Source organism: Triturus cristatus, chromosome 2_1 (assembly GCF_964204655.1).
Source record: "Triturus cristatus chromosome 2_1, aTriCri1.1, whole genome shotgun sequence".
NCBI lineage: Eukaryota > Metazoa > Chordata > Amphibia > Caudata > Salamandridae > Triturus > Triturus cristatus.
Window position 1 is genome coordinate 1,035,524,334 of NC_140581.1, and position 21,384 is coordinate 1,035,545,717.

At 45.5% G+C, this 21,384-nt stretch overlaps 1 protein-coding gene across 1 annotated transcript in view; it reads left to right on the forward strand.

The window, feature by feature from the left end:
* The first annotated feature begins 703 nt into the window (after window positions 1-703).
* LOC146866291 (thiol S-methyltransferase TMT1A-like) overlaps window positions 704-21,384 on the forward strand; it is a 245,322-nt gene continuing 224,641 nt past the window's right edge. The window contains exon 1 of the mRNA XM_085635295.1: window positions 704-837. The gene's annotated coding sequence lies outside the window, so the exon portion shown is untranslated. The remainder of the gene's footprint in view (window positions 838-21,384) is intronic.

Below are 21,384 nucleotides of genomic sequence, written 5' to 3' on the forward strand. Positions count from 1 at the left end.
GCGTCCTTGTTTGTATTAGTTTAGCACATGGGTAACAGAATCCCTAATGGCACATTTAATCATTGTTTACTGCCTCTGGCATGCAGCTTCTAAGCGCTCTATGCTTTATTATCAGCATTCAGCTACTGATCTATGCAGGTATGTGCGGTCTGTTACTGAAAATTGCAGTCTGTCTCCGGTTACTTCCCTCCCATTTCGGGTGATTTGCAGCATATTAAGACCTTCTTAGTTTCTTTTTGCTCCAATGGATGACATTTCTGATATTTATATGTTTCCCTCGTCTTCATTGCTTCACTTTTCTCCCGAGAAAGTGTCACTCGTAGTCGTTGAAACGTCACTGATAATTACACAGAAATTACAAAAATGTCACACATAGCAATCCGAACCCTTGGCAGCTATGCTAGCCCAATCTGTCAACAACACTGTAACGGGGGCTGTCAACTACTTCCAATGGGAGCTTTAAAGGTCTGGAACAGTCCATTATCACAGACATGGAGGGGGATACTTTAAAAAAGGTCTGCGGAAAAAAAGATGACAATACAGAAAAACGCAGCACTCGCCACTTTGTAGGCAGCCTAAGCTGTCTAGCATCACAATCGGTGAGACAAATGGCAAACTACAGATTGCACTATTTACTGGTAATATTCGCTACCGCTCTCTAAATTCCCACCCCTCTAATCGAGTTTTTTCTGTCGCCGTACATGAAACAGTATAGTAAACCAAAGGGCACTTCCTGGTTTCTTTCCTCAGGCAGGAGATGAATGTGCATCGCGAAATTTAAAGACAGCTTTCTTTCAAGTCTACTGAAACACTACCCGCGATTCCAGCTAACTTATGGTAAGACGTCATGTCTGATACACATAGTTGATCATTTTGTTCTTTATTTAGTAGATGTTAGTATTCAACTGTATACAAGCACACTTCATGTTCTTCAGAATTTAAGTACATAATGTTAGTGAAATATGACCTGCAACGTTTCAGCAAGGCTTCAACCGCTGTTGCAGATAAAAAGAAATACATTGGGAATAAAAATGTGGCTAACCGAGAAGGTAACGTTATAGATGTGTCACTGCAGAACAACCTAATCAGGGCGGCATGATGTTCTGGAATTTTTCAGTCTACTTGCAGCGCCCCTTTCGTTCTCGTCTTCCCTTGAAGGACATTGTTTTCTCTGGGTGGGGAAGTGCACTGTTACAATTGCTGGAAGTACTGAATTACGTGGTTGATGCGTGGAATGGAAAACTTTTTATCAGCTGTTTTCCTACTTTAGTTTATAATATGTGTACTGCAGCTCTGTGTTCAGGGATGTGGTCTTTTTAAACCACATTGCTTACGTTTTGTAAGGATATAAGGAATGGACATTGAAACGGGTCCCTTTCGAGTCATGTCCTTAACTTTTCATGCAAAAACACTCATTGATTTCTGAATAGTGAGTGTAAAAGTATTAAGGTAACCATGTTGTTCTGCTTACATTTCACATGCTTCTGCTCTGCCTTTTATTGTGGCGCTGAGAGATCCCCATGGGGATGATTTATCTTGCGCCTAATAAATAAATAAAAAATAATAATAATGCTTTAATTAATTTTGCATTCCCTATGAGTGTTTGCTTTTTTCAGGATGTTTTTTTTTCAGGCAGCCTATTACTCATGTCTTGTGAATAATTTGATTTGAGTCCCATTCAGGTGTTTATAGCGGGGCAAAATTGGGTTGTAGATTAAGGCAGTGCTAGTTTTTCCCAGTGGGCAGTATGGTGATTATTGGGGCAGAAGATGTAGCACTATGGCCAGAGCTGCCGAATTTAGAACTGGAGAACCAGGGTCAGCCTTTATGACCAGTCCACCAGACCATTCTGCTGAGGGGGCACATTCCCATGCTCGACCTTAAAATGCCCCGCTAGACCTTAGAAACCTTGGTATCTTAGCACCAGCAGATGGACCCTAGCGGTGGCAAGTGTGGTTTAACTTTGAAGGCCTGTCCACCACAATACATACTGAAGTTCACCTCCAGTCTTGCGGGCAGGCCTATGAAGCAGCACACCCTAGTGCAGTGATACTCTAAAATATGGTTCGGGGGGCGCATGCGGCCCTCCTGACCTTTAATTTTGCCCCCTGGTGAACATCAGCACTGAGCTGCTGTTCACTTAACTGAGCATTAAAATTCAGAAAGCTGCAAAACAAACTGGCATTTTTTATAAACACATTTTACACATTAACTGAAATAACCATAAGGAAGAAAAGAAAGTGCTCTAGACAATTTATCTTTAGGAACACCTTTAGTTTTTAACTCTCTTCAAAAAGTGTATTTTATTAGCATGAATGAGAGTTTTACCTTAGTAGATCAGATTGTCAGTGCATTAAGAGGCATTTATTAGCACTGATAGTTTTCAAACATGATCCTGGAAACTTTCATGCCGCCCCCATTCTGAAAAGAATGCTGTTAGTGAACCAAGAGGGAAGTCATTTGTCAGGTGTACCTTGTGTGTAGCCTTGGCTTTAATATAATTGGAACTTCAATATAGTTTAATAAATAAAACACAGGAAGGTTGTGTACTGTAAATATCCTATTCCTGAACCCATGTATTTTATGGGGCTCTCATATGTGTTAATGAAGAAATAAGAAGCAAAGTGAAATTAACAAATTGCCTAGGATCACACTATTTCATCAAGTGGGGAAGCCAGGACTGATACCAGGTTTTCTGGTTTCACATTTTGCAATTCAGCCACCAGGTGAGTATTTGTGTACCTCTCATGTTTCACATTATAAGTAATGGTTTGATTTTAATTCTTGATGCATGAGAATAGAGCATAAGTGGCAGACAGAAGTCACATGAAGGCTCAGTTAGTTGTCCACACGTGCATCTGCTTCACCTCCCCCTACGCTCACCTTTCATCATCCCGACCCTCCCATTGTTGGCATCGGTGCAGCCCTCGAGCATTCTACAGACAGTACTTTGCGGCCCCCGGGAAATGTTTGTGAGTACCCATTCCTTAGTGCAACAGTGACTGTCACTGAGGTCACAGGACCCTTGAGGCCAGTCTGCCTCACCCATTGGTACCTCCATTGGCCTAGTTTCAGCAGTAGTAGTACAACTGACCAGGGTTCGGCAATGCAGCATTCGCACGCACACCAAACTAAGTTTTCAAACTACATGGTCTCTCTGCTTCATGCACAAGCACTTTTAACATGTGCTGCCTGCTTCGGAGCCACTGGAATTATGCAGCAATGGAGGACAAAATGATGTTGTAGATTTGACTAAATTATGCAGCAAACAAAAGGCTGCAGAGGAATGCAGCACTTTTTCTGATACTTTATTTTTTTGACATTTTTACACATACTAAGAGTCTCTGCAAAGATTGTGCCTCATTAGTACCAGTGTAATATGCAAATACAGCAGTTAGAAAGGGGACCAGTCAGCCTTTGCAAAGGGCCTTCCACTTTGCAGCAGCGCAACTCACATTGTTTAGTAACTACTGTTCTGTTTGAGCTCCAAACAATTCTTTCGGTAAAATGGTCAGATTATGCAGCAGATGATGTATTATGTGGCAAATATGACAGAGTCATAATTATGTGGAAAACATTTGCAAGCTAGGATATTTTGCCATTCATGTTTGAACTGTTCTTGTGGAAAAAAGGCGAAGTGCTGATGACAGAAACTGTATGGCTCAGATACAAATGGCTTGCGATTCCACTTTTAAGCATATTTCGGACATTTGGTGATTGGAATCATATCTCACTTTGTGAATGAACTTTAATTTCAATAACTCACACTAAACTGTAAATAAACATGTGTATCCATTAGTTGAATTAAATAAAGTAACAAACTGTAACTTCAGTGGGGGAGAGGATGTGGCACTATGGTCAGATCTGCCGAATTTGGAACTGTGGAACCAGGTTCCGCCTTCATGACCAGTCCATGACACCACTCTCCTGAGGGAGAACATTCTGTGCTAGACCTTAGAAGGCCCCGCAAGACCTTAGAAGCCCTGGTGTCTTAGCACCAGCAGGTGGACCCCAGCGGTGGCAAGTGTGGGGTAACCTTGAAGGCCTGGCCACCACAATGCATGCTGAAGTTACCCTCCAGTCTTGCCTATGAAGCAGCACACCCGAGAGCAACAGTGCTGTCACTGAGGTCACAGGAACCTTGAGCTGGGCGGCTCTAGGGCAATGCGATAAGTGCTTTGGGCGGAGGCATGTGTTTGCAAGTATATTATGATTTTAAAAGCACTTTATGCCTCCATCCTGGCCTCTAGCAAATTTCAGCAACAATAAAATTGTCATGATAACTCCAGTGAATAATGTTCTTCCTAGAGAGAGATGGAGTTTTGTGAAGTGGAAGTTTTGGCTCGTGCAAAGGTAGCGCAGGGGGTTAATGTGCCTGCTGCAAAGAACATGTACCATGCAGATCACAAAGTGCACATAATGTAAATAGGTGAGTGGGTTACTGCTTTTGTCCATGAGATCCATTTGTTACTTGCAGTTTATAAGTCAAAATCCTAATAGAGAACAGTGAGCTATTAACTGTCATCTAAGAGCTGCATGCAAACTGCAAGGTATAAATTAGAGCGTTATGTTTATTCCCTAGCCTTTGATTATCCTAATGTTGAAAAAGTGGTTCATTTGGATAGAAATCAATTCTGGTTATTAAAGAGAACCACCAACCATGGTATTACATTCTAAATTCAGAGTTTGTGTTTCTCCAGACCAATAACTATTGAACTATACTGCCTACTAGTATGGTTGTCATGTGACTCCTACAACTAGTAGTCCTTTACCTTATGTAACATTTCCTATGCAGTGAATTACACATGTATGATTGATTGTCTATGTTTAATGTGTGTAATGTAAAGTGCCATCACACCCTACTCTGGTGTCCGTGGTTCTGTAAATCAAATTAAATGCATGTGAGTGAGAGTGTAGTTATGGATACTTGAGGGGCACTGCTAAAGGGTGGTAGTGAGGGAATCTATGGCAGAAGGAGTACTTCCGGGGGGGGGGGCACCAAAATCATTGTTGTACAGAGCTCCAACAACGCTAAAGCCAGCCCTGCCCTTGAGGCCAGTCCGCCTCACCCATTGGTACCGTCATTGGCCTTGTTTCAGCAGTAGTAGCTGAAACTCACCTGGGATTGGCAATGCAGGATATGCACGCCCACCAAACTAAGTTCACAAACTTCACAATCTCTCTGTTTCATGCACAATAAGGTTTAACATGTGCTGCCTGCTTTGGGGCCACTGGAATTATACAGCAATGGAGAACAAAATTATGCTTCAGTGTAGACTAAATTATACAGCAAAAAAAGGCTGCAGCGTAATGCGGTGTATTTTCTGATACTTTATTATTTTGACATTTGTACGCATGCTAACAGTCTCTGCAAATATTTTGCCCTATTATTACCAGAGAAACATACAAATGCAGCAGTGAGAAAGGTGATCAGTCAACCTTTGTGAAAGGCTGTCCACTTCGCAGAAACACAAGTCACATTGTTTAGTAACTTTTGATCCGTTTGAGCTACAAACAATTTATTAGTTAAAATCATCAAATTATGCAGCAGATGACGCATTGTGTGGCAAGTATTGCAGAGCCACAATTATATAGAAAACATTTGCAAACTAGGATATTTTGCCATTCATGTTAGAACTGCTCTTGAAAAATGGAGTAGTGGTGATGACAGAAACTGTATGGCTCAGAGACAAATGGCTTGCGATTCCACTTTTAAGCATATTTGGGACATTTGGTGATTGGAAACATATCCCACTTTGTGAATGAATTTAAATTTCAATAACTCATACTAAACTGTAAATAAACATGTGTATCCATTAGTTGAATTAAATAAAGTAATAAGCTGTAACTGGTCAGTGAAATGCCAAACAAATACTAACAAGCATTTGCAATGCAATCGGTCTCGCCTTTGGGACCTTATATGTATTTAGCTATGCAGCACATTGGCCTGGGTGCTGAAACATCTACTGTTATTTAACATGGATGGAATGTAAGCACCAAACTGCGTGACACGCCAGGTTTGGGAACACATGGAAAGAAATATTGCCTTTCAGCAGAAAATGGTATAGTCCAAAGCTCTGTTTTTAATATAAAATCAGGGCCTTCAGCGGTCATATCACTGAAAATACAAGATTTGAAAAAAAATATTATTGTCTATGGGTGCTTGTAGAAGACAATTTCTATGGACTGGAATCTAGAGAATGCTAAAGCGATTCTGGTATTTTACTGACCACTGCTGGAGTTTTCTATCAAGAAAGTAAAATAGAGGCAGTTGATCAGAAAAAAAAGTCCCTAGGCGGAAGCAGACAAGTCTTAGGACTGATCTCCAGAGCCCACATAGTACATGCACATATAAGTATATAATAAGTGTATACTAAAGTATATACAAGTGGTCTCGAATGCTCGACCTAAAAATTGGTATGTTTTGCTCTTTCTGGCCACACCTCTGATACACCCTCTGACCCAATCCTCACGTTATTCCCGCCCTCTGATTCTCCGCACACAGTTCCCCTACTTTTTTTCCCTACTTCGACCACTGGCTTGATCTACCATATCTCATTGTTTCCTAATGTTGGTCGCCTAACTTACCTAATGTCGCAGTACATTCTAAAATCGTACCAAGCAAATGAAAACTATTCTGCAGTGCCCCTTCTCCATTTCCGGTGTGTAGCTGGGCTACTTTCTCTATGCAGATAGAAACCTGAAGCATCTAAATCGGGAGCATACAACTTAGGGCAAAGAGGTCCATGACCATATCAGATTTTGAGGATATTCTCTTAAAATAAATCTATCCCAATGCAAGTGGGGATTATTTACACAGTCATTGATAGGGTGACCAACTGGCATGGGTGCAAATTCAGGATGGTAAGTGTAGAAATTCAAGACAAAATTTTAGGGCAGAAGGTCAAAATTTGGGACAAAAATTCAGGACAAAAGGTAGTTTTTACAGACACATCAGAGGAGGTCATGTAATAGTATGTAAGTAAGTAAATAGACAACCAACATAAGTACATGTCAAAATAAGTTTAAATCATGTTGAGACAATGGTGCACTTCACGTTTTTACGGCATTTGTCCAAATTTGAGCAACTGTGCAGGTCTTTTTGGGGTATTTCATAGTATCATAATCTATTTATATACTTACAGCACTGCCCAGTCTGATATTTTGTTTACAGTTAATGGTCCTGAGCAGGCATGTTTGCTGAGAGAAGTGGTCCGGAAGATCCGCTCGGATGGACGTTGTTACTAGCATATCATATCTGAGTGCCATTGTGAGATGTAAAGCAGCACACATAAAATGTAGGTAATTGGGACCTGCCATGCTGGACTAGAGTGCAGTCCTCTGAGGGTCCTGCTTTATGTGTGTGATCGCATCACGTATTCCATGTCCGTTCAGCTGGTGATAACTGGTTGTGGCATAACGGCCTGAGCTGCAACTTCGGAGCTGGTGGGACCCAGGTTCAATTCTAGTCATTGACATCAACATCCTGTGATTTTGGGCAAATCACGCAATCTCCCTGTGCCTACAATTCAGTGCTTTGAGCCCCCCACAGGGGAGCTCCAGCGCTTTACAAATCCTGGATTTAGGGACTGATACAGTACTGAGTGATGGATAAGATCCATAGTGGACAGGTCTTGTGTGAGGGTAAGAGCGTTAATCAGAAAAAGGGAGTTATTAACCAGCCTCCATGAGCTATATTTGGCTGCAGACTGCCGAGTGGTATGGTATTATTATGAGCCAGAACGGTTAGATAGGAGTTGACATTACTATAGAATGCCCTGGCTAGCCATTTATCAGTCCTCTTGATTTTACCTGTATGTGTGGAATTGTATACTGATTGGGCTGTTTAATTTCTGTGAGCTGTAAACTTCAGATTCTCATTGATGCACAGAAGTGTGTACAGACCAGAAACTGTATACGTCGTTGAGGCATTATTGTAGGTCAAAGGGATGCACTGTCTTTTAGATACAGAACCTTTTCTATTGAAATGGCAGCACAATGCCAACATGCAGTTTTACTGATAAAACTATATAGCACACAAACAAGAAAGTGTTGAATGTGGTTTTAGCAAATATGCATCATTTGAACATCACCAAGTAAAGTGTCTTGATTGTTCTGATTCTGTTAAAACTCTATTTCCACTACACTTCTGAATTACAAACAAGTGGTCCATCTGTGGTTTCCTAACTGCTGATATGTTTTGAAATATCTGCACAGTTCATTTAAAGGTATTTAAAAGTTGTTTTGTGTTACAAAAAAACTGACAACTTACAGCCTTTGTTTTCACATGCCCTTTACCAGAACAAAACCGTCAACTAGTCCACTGTACTATTCAATCTTTGACTGCAAAGATAGACTTTTTTAAACACCAATTAACATATTAAAGGAATAAGCAGCAATTTGTCAGACGATACAGCCTGACATTTGTCCTCTATTCTTGAACAGATAGCACTTGTGACTAGCTGAAAACATAATTTAAAGGCATCTTTATTGCCCATTCACTTTCTCAACTCAAACTCATGATAAGGCTGGGATGTATGTGTGATAATTTGCTAGACTTTGTGCAAATGGTCCTAGGCTGTTTCTGCAATGGTTTGAAGTTGGTACATTTAGGGTGTTATTGTGGGTGGTGCTGTAGAGGAGATACATGGTGTTCTGTTGCTCATTATTTCTGTTATAGAGGACATTTTGCCATTATCAATACCCAATTGTTTCACATAGAAAGGGTGAAGGCTAAAGGTGGCATTACCGGGATAGATACACATGTCCTACATTGCGACTCAGTGAATTAAGTACATGGTGGTAGAGGTGGAAGGGGACTTACTGAATGAAAGCATCTGACCAAGTTTATAATCCTTCTGTAAATTAATTACCTTGGCTAGTCTCGAGTGAGCCCTACAGGTGAAACCCAACTATGGCATCCTGCGTAGAGAGCATTACCCACCACCGGCTGGAAAGTGAAGGGTGAATTTCTGATGTGCTTCATATGTCTAATTTAAACATTCAGACACCTTATTTCCAAATTGTATAAAGTTCCCCCAACTATACAACCAAGTTTGAATGGGAAGGTCGAGTGGGTTAAACCTGGAGGGATTAGCACAGACACTGCTAGTTATTTTGATATGAAAGATGGTTAAGACATCTGTGTACTAGGCTATGTCTTCAGATCAAAATTACTTTTGTTGCATCTTAATACACCACTGAAGGATGGATGTCCTCGGGTGGGGAGACAGTTAGCTCCTTACACAACAGTAACTATTTGAAACGAAATGACACATCAATGAGTATTTTTCCATTCCATTATTTCCCCCCTCAAGCAATCCACTATGTATCGCAGTACCCAGATCGTATTTTGTTCTTGTCACACCAGCCAGAGTCTACAAGCAGCCAGGCTTATCTTAAAGGGAATGTGTAAAAATCCCACATCAATTTAGAAAAAATAGATTCAAATGTAATCAATTATTTCAAACAAAAATGACAAAACTCCAATTAGTGGAACCTGAGATATGCAATTTTAAAGATTTAAAGTGCCTAAAAGTACAAAGCGCCAACTGTGGTTATATGGTGACCCCAGATTGGGACAAAGTATCAAGTTCAGGCAGACTGCTATGGAGAGTGGGCGGGATACATGGAGAAAGGTATGCTGCCTAAACAAAGTACCTTAAATCCTGATTGGGGAGCATTGCAAGATCCCGCGTGGAGGATGCGCTGCACAGCGGCTGTCCCGATGGTCTGCTATGCAAGGTCCCGCATTAAGGATGTGTTGAACAGCTGGGGTTCTGATGGGCTGCGATGCGAGGTCCTGCATCGATGTGTCATGCAGCTGGGATTCCAGGTGGAACTGTGAGGCAGTGCGTCACACTGAGTAGGTTCTGCTTGGACCACAGCTGGGCTGCCAGAGCACCTTTAAGTCTGCTTTCAATGGTCCAGGACTGGCGTAGCACCACTTGGGTGGTAGGACTCACAGGAGATAGAGTCCATGTCCTAGGTTTAAGGTGGTTGAAACCTTTTCTGTCCCTGGGGCTCTGAGCCAACTAGCCCTTGGGGTCATGCTAGTCTAAGATGCAGGTCCAGTCCTTTTCACTCAGGCAACAGGGCAACAGAGCTGTAGTCCTTCTTGCAGCAGAGCAGCACATCAGTTATTCGGAGTCTTCCACATGTCCAGAAGTGTACTGAAGAGTTGAGTCTGAAGGTCCAATATTTATACCTGGTGCCATCTTTGAAGTAGGAGAAGGTTCCGGAGGTTTCCACCACCAGATGTGTTTGGAATTTGTTGACTTTCTGCCGTGGCCCCAGCTTGTCTAGGGCACAAAAGACTAGTGTCAAACCCTTTGTGAGTTAACTGAAGCAGAGCCTTTGTGATGTGCAAGTGTAGCAGGTGACAGCTCGGCCCCCAACAAGTCAGAGATGGCCCCTCCTGCGCACACCGATTTCCCTTTGTCTCACTGTCTGGTAGCAATACAAAAAGAACAACTGCCAGATACAGCTCATCATGTAATCCAGGCTACAAGCTGCAGACCGCAAATAATTAGAACAAGAAAATGCCAACTTTCTAAAAGTATATAACAGGAATGTATGCCAGGACCTAGTATTGTTTTGGCGTTTTTGAATTAACGCTAGACCAAACTATTTCCATTCATTTGGTCTGGTACTTTATTTATACCTTTTTTTTCAAACGTTTTTTAAAAATCTTTTGTTATGTATGCGAAACAGAAAGAGACTAAGTCAATATACAAAAAATACTTGTGTACATATGATTAACAACACATTAAATAACAAAATTGTGTTTTGAATTCACAATATGAATAAAAATTAATGTGAAAAATTATTAGAGAAAAAATCATAAACAAAACATCCTAATAACTTAGAAGTCTTATGTTGTCTTTAGTCTCTAAGTCAAAATCCTATTTCATATATAAACATTATTTCATGAACATTCTACAAATGTTGTATGTATAAACGCTTCAGTTAAGGAAGAATGGGAAAACACAGGGAAAGCATTGGTGTCAAATACATGGGACTGTTCCTCTATATATAGACAAAAAATGAATTCATAATTCCTCCATGTTCATATCACAAATCATAGTGAAGCCAACGCATTTCGAGTCTCTGATATTAAATATGCGGAATCTCATCAGGGCTCTTGATTTTTGGCAGCACGGTGGGTTTCTGAAATTAGGACGAATAAAGAAAAAACGTTTTAAAAGACCGAATAGCGATAGCTCCCTTTTTAAAGTTCACTTTCTCTTTAAGTCTGCGCTCTTATTATTCTACCTGGACAATAGTGTTTTTTTTTGTCCGTTCAGTTTTCTTTATCTGTAAGGGAGAAGGAACCATATTTTAGAATTATTTCTTACTCCCTTTGGCCTATGTAGAGAGATCAGTACAGGGCTACAGTTGGATCTGGAAATTATCCAACTGTACCTGGAGAAAAGAATGCGACCCCACAGTGTTCCAACAACATTAATTGTACAACTAGCAGAGCTGGCATTGAAGAAAAACTATAATAAATTTGAGTACCAATTCTATGTACCGGTGAAGGGCACCGCCATGGGATGTCCTTTTGCTCCAGAGATGGCGGTCCTCTACATGGCTCAATATGAAGACAAGTTCATTGAACACAACAAGCCCTACAAAAAGAATATAACACAATGGTTACGGTACATTGATGACGTCTGGTGCCTGTGGCAAGGTAGCCAGACTGAATTGACGTCCTTCCATGAATGAATAAATTCAAGACATGCAGACATAAAACTCTCTGTGCAATCCAGCACTACCAACTTGACTTTTCTGGACGTAGAGGTAAAACCTGTACAAAATGAATTAAGGACCACCCTGTATAAAAAGTAAACAGATAAGAACACAATTTTACACTACAGAAGTGCACACCCGAGGAGTCTAAAGGAGAACCTCCCTTATGGGCAACTACTCAGAATTAGGAGAAATTGTTCCATGATGTCAGAATTTGAAGAACATGCTGCGCTATTTTGCAAAGAAATGCAAAAGAGAGGTTATTCTAAGAAACTGCTTAAACACTCAACCAAAAGAGCCAGATTCATGCCCAGAGAATGTCTTCTCCAAGTAAAAGAAAAAAAGACCTTGGAAAGATTAGTGTGCGTATCGACCTATGGCCCAGATACCAACAGATTCAGGCAAACCATCTTGAGGAATTGCCATCTATTAGAAAACCTAGAGTGCCCGTTTCTTAAACCACACTTCGCATGGAAGAAAAATCCTAGTATTGTCCAGCAAATAATTAGAGCAGACACCGCTCTACCTAAACCCAAAAGTGATTTATTGGCCCAATGGTATCTAGAGCCCATTGAAGGACACCGAAAGTGTGGAAACTGCATTGCCTGCGGAAACACCATAGAAGGCACTGAATTTGTCCATGGCAGCACAAGATGGAAACATACTGAGTTTACAAACTGCAAGACAAAAAGTGCAGTTTATGCTATAATTTGCCCATGTCAAAAAATCTATATAGGGAAAACCAACCGACAGGTCAACACAAGAATCACCCAACACCGGTCTAGAATAAAGAAAAAAGTTATGACCGCACCAATGGTTGAACACTTTGTAGACAAATACCACAATGAGACTCAATTTAAATGGACAGTATTGGCCAGTTTTAAACATTCAAAAATTCCGACGGATATTGAGAACCTGCTACTACGCAAAGAAACATATTTAATTCTGAAATTCAATAGCGCGACATTTGGTTTAAACAGTATGACAGAATTGGCAAAAATATCAAAAACCACAATGCCCATACTACACTGCATGGTTGCACCAAACCCTGCTAGCCCAAAATGAATGTAAATGCCACCCAGAACCACAACACCCATGATTCCAAGTCAAAAGCCATTAATGGGATGCTTCCAATGGGAAATGCCGCCACTTCACTCGAAAGAATCAGATGAGAGAGAACAGAATAACTGCAAGTTAATTCACTTTCACCCGAGCCCCGGTTTTCAGACAAACATAATTCATATTGCAAGTTAGTCTGATCAGGAACTTAAATTTTGCATTTCAGAAAGACGCGCTGCACAACTAAAGAGCACATCACGAAAACGAGAGCTTGTGTATAAAACAATCAAAGGTATGCATGTACTTTAAACAATAAGATAACACAGCCAGTAACCGCTTTCACAGTACGACAAACGCTTTGTTTAACTAAGCGTTATGTTTGATTTCAGCGTGTTAAAAAGCCCTCGTGAGCTTAAAGAGCACGAAGGATCCATCGCACTAAGTAGCAAACACGGATTCCAGCTCATTAAAAAGCCCCCGCGAGCCCAAGTAGCACGAAGGATTCACCATGCTAAGTATTTACCACAGCTTTCAGGTATGCTAAAAGCTTTTTAATTACATCCATTAGTGAAAGCTTTCAGCTTTCATGTTGACTAATGGCCTGTCATCCTCTACAGAGAGCCGGCACACAAAATGATTAAATGGCAGTGAAGTTCTCAGTTAAACAATCCCGAATGGAAGAAAAGGTAGGCTTTTCAAAACAACATGGTGTAGCCCTGTTGACACACATACACCTAAGCAGCAGTCTGTCAGAAGTTACATGCACATCCAAATTAATCTTTTTGTCGGTTTTTGACTTTCACAATGATTGGTCGTATGTTTCCTCTATAATTTTCTTTTTACTTTACCTATAGTGCTCTCAAACCTAACTTCCTCCTCTGCTTGTCGAAGGAACAAACCAACCCGTAGAAAAGCCCAAAAGGATATCCCACTAAGGTCACACAATACTTGCACAACAGTTGAGGCACATTATAGGCGTTCGTCTTTTGAACATAACATATGGTACCAGAGTCACAGCAAATTTTCAAAGTCCACAAACAAGTCAAAAAATTATTTAGTTGGTTATCATTTGTTTATTATTCCTTTCTTGGATTGTCCAAATTTCAATATAACACATAACAGCCGACACGTGTTTCGTCCATCCGGACTTTTTCAAGGCTGTAACAAATGGATACAAACATACACTATTACAAAAGTAGATAAAAACATTAACTGTTAACAGTGTTAATGTTAAAAACAAACGCATAATTTTATTTAAAATGCTCCTCTATGTTAAAATACAAATTGACATACATCTATACGATATTGATTCTTCATACCTTGGCACTTGGTACAAACTAAGGGGCTAGTGCCAATCAATATAATAAAAAGAAGAAGGCCATAAGGACACAGTTGGTCAAGAAGATGTAAGCTTGTAGTATAGAGAGAGCCACCACCAGTAGGATCATCAAGGAAATATTGGAGTGTGAGATATATTCTAGTAAGACAACAGATTGGTATCAGCTAAAGGTGAGAAGACATGGAACTGACCTCAATGGAAAGTGGAGTCTCTCTCCATATGTAGAAACAGATATGTGCGACCAATTCTTGTTCACAATGGTCAGTCTTGGCATTAAATGATCAGAATTTTATGTCAGAATTTTCTTTCTAACACCTCGAGTATTCACCACTCGAATGGACACGATCTGGCAGAAATCTCAATATCTAGGTGCTACAATACCTGTGTATTAAACAATATAAAACCTATCAAATGAAGGTCTAGAAATCATTTTCCAAAGTAATGAGAACATGGCCAAAGAAATGGCCTGAAAACTACTAGTTGACCAAGTGTTCAAAGTTATGGAGGTACTGTGAAATTAATATAGAATGAACATTATGACGATTAAAAATTAAGCCACTTGAGGAGGAGCCTAGCGCGCAACCAAGATGGCCGCGTAGGTGTGAGGCTCCCGAGGACCTCCGTGACCTCCTACATAAATCCTGAAAATATCCTGTCCTAGATGAGGGGACTGTGTTGGTGAGCCCGAGCTGAGGTGTCACCCGTTTTCCGTTTCCAAATTGGACCTCGGACACCGGCGGGAGCACCGATTGAGGTTTGCGGCCTTCTCCACGCCGGCCCCCCGGATTGGAGTTGCGGGGCGATCCGGAGACAAAGTGATCAACAGCGGCGGGCAGGGCTGGGCGACTCGCGTACCCCGCACTTTCACTTTCGCTTTTGCACCCTCCTTGCTGCTTTGGCGAGGTTGGGTTGCGGGGCGGTGTGCGGTGGTGTGGCCTCGTTGGGGTGCCCTGCTGGCCCGCCGGCTGTGATCCGTCCTGCGGACCTGTGGTGGCCCCTCCCGGAGCCCGTGAACTGGTTTGTCGGCCTTTCCAGAGGTGATTGGCACGATTTGGGGACTGAAACCATGTCCACAAAGCAAGATGGCGACCGGACAAAGGTGAAATCGACCCGCCGTGGCGCGGCCCACCAGTCCAACAGCATGGACCGCTACACCCTCCAGAAGGGATCTCCCGAGGTGCCGCATCGGTCCCCTGAGGGCCCGACTGATGCTCCTACGCTGCCCGCGGATCTGACCCTGCGAGATGTTATGGGCGCTATCGCCGAGATGAAGGCCTCGGTGGACCAGCGCTTTGACACACTGGCGCAAAAGATTGACTCGGTCCACGTGGATGTTGGCCTGGTGAGGGCCGATTTATCCAAGACCAATGACCGGGTCGATTCTTTGGCCCACACCACTTCGGGCCTTACGGCGGACGTGGCGGCCCTCCAAAAGGAGGTGCGCCGGCTCGGCCAGGCGAGCGCCCTGATGGATCGTCGACTGGAGGATTCCGAGGGTCGGGCCCGGAGGAACAATGTCCGCATTGTCGGGGTGCCGGAGGGACGTGAGGAGGCGGCGGCGGACCTGTTTGTGGAGGATCTGATTCTCACCCATCTCCAGCCCCGGGGGCTGAGTAAACTCTTTGCGGTGGAACGTGCCCACAGGGTTCCTGGAGGAAGACCTAAGGCCGGAGCCCCTCCGCGGCCTCTCATTGCCCGGATTTTCAACTTTCGGGACAGAGACGCTATCCTTCAGACTTCTAGGCAACAAGGACCGGTCAGACTTGACAATATGGATGTGAACTTCTATCCTGATTTCACCCCAGCAGTCCAGAAGCAGAGACTGAGCTTTCTCGGAGTCAAACGTCGTCTACGGGACCTGAACCTCAAGTATGCAATGCTTTTTCCAGCTAAATTGCGGGTGGAGGTGGATGGCCGCACGCACTTTTTTGATCGTCCCGAGGCAGCCGGGGACTGGTTGGACTCCTTGCCCGGGGATCGGGGCCGGGGGGGTGGGGGGGGGGCGCGGTTGGAGGGGAGGGCTCGCCGGATCACGACTGAGGGACTAATAGTAGGCCTTGCTCTGGACAACATTGTCGTCATTTTTGACTGTTCGTTAAGTCTCCCTCCTGTGGAGGTGGTACGGGGTCTCTTGGGGGCTCTCCCTCCTCCTCTGGGGGACTAGTTAGTTTTAATCATTCATGGGGCGACAGGCACACTGCACTTTGGGGGGGCTATTTGGGCTCATGCAGGGGTGCAGGGAGGGGGGAGTTCTGTTGGGATGGGTGGGTTGGGGTGGGGTGTTGTTTGTTTTTACCGCAAGGCAAACCCTTTATTGTATTTGTGTTTTTAAGGTGCTCTCCGGGGGACGAATGATGGCTTCTGTATTTGATGGGGGGTAGGGACCTGACTTTATTGTCCTGGAACGTTAACGGACTGGGGGATAGGATTAAGCGAGGTGTGGTCCTGCAGTATTTGAAACGACTTTCGCCAGATGTGGTCTTTCTGCAGGAGACACACCTTATTGGTAATTCCTTTTGTGCCATGAATCGGCGTGGCTATCGTTTGGTGGCCCATTCGGGCTTCACGTCGGGCTCGCGGGGGGTGGGCATCATGGTGAATAACTCGCTCCCGTTGGAAATAGACGAGGTGCGCCATGATGAGAGGGGACGCTACACTGTCTTAGTGGGGAGAATGGAGGGTAAAGTAGTTGTCTTTGTATCAGTGTACGTCCCACCAGGGTTACAGTCCACGACTTTTGCAGACCTAGGGCGCCTCCTCCTTGACCTTCCGGGGGGGCTTCTGGTGATTGGGGGGGACTTCAATGCGGTGGTTTCTGGGACCGTGGATCGTCACCCCCCTAGGGACCTCCCCCGGGCGCAGGCGTGGCTGTCCGGCTTCTTAGACACACTGGGATTGGTGGACTGCTGGCGCTTAAAACATCCCACGCAGCTGCAGTACACTTTCCACTCGGGTGCCCATGGTAGCCTCTCACGGCTTGATTATGTCCTTGTCCCTGCGGCCTATGTTGGGAGGGTAGGAGAGGTGCGCCATTTGGCGCGGGGTATTTCAGATCACTCCCCGCTCCTGTTGCACGTTGATGTCTTCCCGAGGGGGGAGGGCAGAGTAGCTCCAATCAATGCCTGGTACCTGCGTGACCCCACCATTCGCGCTGATTTGATTAAATCCTTGCAGCGGTATTTCGATGAGAATGTGGGGTCCGTCCCTTCGGCTATCTCCCTGTGGGAAGCTTTCAAAACAGTTCTTAGAGGCGAGGCCCTCTCCTTTATTTCCCATGCCCGGAGGCGCGAGCAGGAGGAGGTGACCCGGGTGGAGGCCGAAATTGCTGAATTGGAGGGTGATCTAGAGGGTGGGGTGACGGATGCTGCACTACATGTCCTACAACTTAAGCAGGCGGCCTACAGGGCCCTCGTCACGGAGGCGGCCAGGGGCCTCTATAGAGAGCAACAGGGGCGACTGTATGATGTGGGTGATAAGGCTGGTAAACTGCTTGCATGGTTGGATAAAAAGGAGAGAGCGAGTCGTGTGGTTCCGCTGATCGAGAGGATGGATGGTGTGCGTGTCACCGAGCCAGAAGACATCGTCTCTTGTTTCGCGGAATATTTTTTCGCGAGGTGTATTCCCCGGTTTCTCCCTGCTCGGAGGATGATTCCCATGCCCTGCTCAGGGATATCGCGCTGCCTTCCCTTTCGGTGGAGGACAGGGTGTCGTAAGATGCCGCTCCTACCGCCGACGAAATTGCCCTCGCCATACGCTCGGTCGCATCCGGCAAGGCCATGGGCCCGAACGGCATCCCTATCGAGTTGTATAAGCTGCGACCGGATGTACTGGCACCCCACCTCCGTGCGATGTTCCTGGCGGCCCGCTCGCTGGGCTCCCTCCCGCCGGACCAACGTCTGGCTACAATCGTGGTGATCCACAAGGAGGGGAGACCTCGAGACCGGGTTACATCCTACCGGCCTATCTCGCTCTTGAATGCGGAGCCCAAAATCCTCGCCAAGGTGCTAGCCAACCGACTGGTCGGCGTGGTGGGCGACCTGGTCCACCAAGACCAGTCCGGCTTTATTCCCCATCGCAACACGGCCCTTAATCTGCGGCGCTTGCATGGGGTGCTCGCGCGTGTCCCGTTTGTGCGGGAGCCGGCCATATTGGCGTCCTTAGACGCCACCATGGCGTTTGACACGCTCGAGTGGCCATACATCTGGGCCATGCTGGCGAAGTTTGGATTTGGCCCGGGGTTCATCAGCTGGGTCAAATTGTTGTATTCGGGCCCATTGGCGCAGGTGGTGGTGAATGGAAGAGTATCGGTCCCATTCGAGCTGGGACGGGGCACACGACAGGGCTGTCCCTTGTCGCCGCTCCTGTTCGCGCTGGCCTTGGAACCCCTGGCGGAGTGGCTGCGGTGGCACCCTTCCATCCGTGGTCTCCGTTGGACCCCCGAATATGAGGACCGCGTGCCCCTATACGCTGACGATATCCTTTTGTACCTAGCCTCCCCGCGTAAATCATTGATTGTCCTGGTTGATGTTTTGCGCTCATTCGGCCGCAATTCAGGCCTTGTCATCAACTGGGCTAAATCATGTGTGTATGTGCTTTCCGGGGAGGCTCCCGTCCTCCCGCAAGGCTGTCCGATCCAGATTGCCTCACAGGGGTTTCGGTACTTGGGGGTTTACATTACTCTGGACCCGGAGGCCCGCTACGAGCGGAATTTGCTTCCCCCCCTCCAGCGCTTGAAGGAGGACGTCGCGCGCTGGCGGCGCCTGCCGCTTTCGCCGCTCGGCCGGGCGGCATTGTTTAAGATGATGTCGTTGCCACGCTTCCTGTACGCTCTCCAGAATACTATGGATTTAGTCCCGGCGCGCTACTTCCGTGAGGTGGAGAGTCTACAGCGCCGCCTGTTCTGGGACGGGAGGCCGCGTATTGCCCTGGCGAAGTTGACGCTCCCATGGTACGACGGGGGGATTGCCCTCCCGGATATTAAACGGTATTACTGGGCCTCCCAGCTGGCTGCAATTAATCATGGCCTTTACGGGCCCGCCTTAAACCCGGCATTTGAAATGGACAAGATGCTCCTGCCTGGTGGCGATTATAATCGAGCGCTCTACTCTGGCGCGCCCGGCCCCCGCCTGACGGGACCTACACGTGTCATGGTACGAGTATGGCACGCGGCTAACGCAGCTATGGGGTGGAAGGACCGTTTGACCCGGGCATCACCGTTGTACGCGTCTGAGAGATTGGGCTCCCTGTGGACCTCGAAGGGCTTCGAGAAGTGGGACATGATCGGCATCAGTAAAGTGGGGGACCTCTGGACGAGAGGGGGATTTAAAACATTCGAGACGTTGCAGACGGAGTTTCAGCTGCAGGGCAGTGAATACTTTCGGTACTTGCAGGTCCGTCACGCGCTGGGCTCAGTCTTCCCAGACGTCGCCTCCATCCCGGAGTCTTCCCCCCTGGAGGATAGAGTGCTGGATGGCCACGTTCCGGACAGCACGATCTCCCTTATTTACAAAAAATTGATTAATGACCGCTCGGGCCTGCTGACTGGCCTCCGCGAGGCTTGGGTTGCCGACGGGCTGGAGTTGGACGACGAAGACTGGATTTCCGCGGTGGCCTCTCCGAAGGAGGTGGCCATACCGGCTCGCCTTCGCTTCGTCCAGCTTAAGATACTCCACCGGGTTTACATGACGGGGCCAAGGCTTCTGCGTATGGGCTATGCTGAGGATGGGTTGTGTAAGCGTGGGTGTGGTGCTTTGGCGACTTTTTTGCATATTTTGTGGGAATGCCCGAAGGTGGAGCGATTCTGGCGTGGTGTGCATGAGGTCCTGCGAGTGGTTACGCATGTTGCGCTGCTGCCTGAAGCGAGGAGATGCCTGCTGAATGTGTGGGAACCAACTGACTACTCGGTTCCGCAGACGCGATGGGTGACTCTGGGATATATGATAGCTAAGCGTGACATTGCTCAACTGTGGGGATCCCAGAGGCCCCCGGCGGTGTCGGCCTGGAAAGAACACATGGATTGGTGCATGTTCCGAGAAAAGGTGGTGTATGTGGCGAGGGGTAAGCCTGGGGCATGGGTGAAGGTATGGGGCCCCTGGAACGCCTACCGCGGGGGTATCTGCGCGCCACCATTGCTGCCTGCGGCCTCACCAGCCCCGTCCCCTTAGTTGACTCCTTTCTTAGCCCCGAGCACGGAATTCCCCCAGTCCTCGATCTGTTCCCCTTCCCCTCTTTAGACTCCTGTGGATGGCTGGGGTCCCCCATTCGGGGAGCACGTGCTGTTACTGTCGATTGCAGGTTGCCTTGCGGGTGTGGTTTTTTGTGTTGTTTGTGTAAAATGAAACCGTATTGTGGGGTCAGAGTGATGTGGCCCACGACGCTGATACCTCCTGATTTTGCTCCTCTGCAACGCCAAGTGTTTTTGTATGTATGTCATATGTTCCTGTCATTCTAGCGGCCGGCCGGAAGGTTGTAGGCCCATACCTGTATATTTTTGAGATTGCAATAAACGGTTTCAAAAAAAAAAAAAATTAAGCCACTTGCCCGTGGGTGCCAGTTTATTCATCTAACCATTCTATCTAATGCATAATACAAAATGACTGTTAGTGAAATAAACCGCCCAGAAACAACGTTCTTATCACTAGGTATATTGATAACTACCCATTCTTACCAGAGCTCCTGGTTATCTTGCCGATGGCTTAAGAAGGACCCCTGTCACCAATGGTGATATCAAAAACCAATTGTACTTTTAGAGTTGTCCCATCCTGGTCTTTTTTCGAAAGTAGTCCCCAAAAACGAGGTTTGTCTTTCAAGTCTTGATTTAAAACAAAGGTCGTGATAAACCTACAATAAATATATAGAATCATGGGTAAAACCTGTGGGTCTCACGTAATTTAGACAGAAAATGGACAGGCATATTAAATGGACATATTGTGGCACCAGGGGGTCATAGGAGACAACAATTTTAAGACTGTTTGGCGGTATGGAGCATATAATGCCCACACAGCTATGTTGTGGATGCGGGGTGTGCGACACTCGTCGAGTGGATGCCACATAAAGGCAGTGGATCACTAAAAGGCAGAAAACGCCAAAATCGGTGTCACTTAGTTGATACAGCAAAACTCTAGCCCTCCAATTCGAGCTACGTACACATTGAGACAAACTAGCAGCAAGTATACTGCAAGGTAGAAAAACGCCAAAGTGGGTGTCAAGTAGTTAATAATACGATAGACAACCCG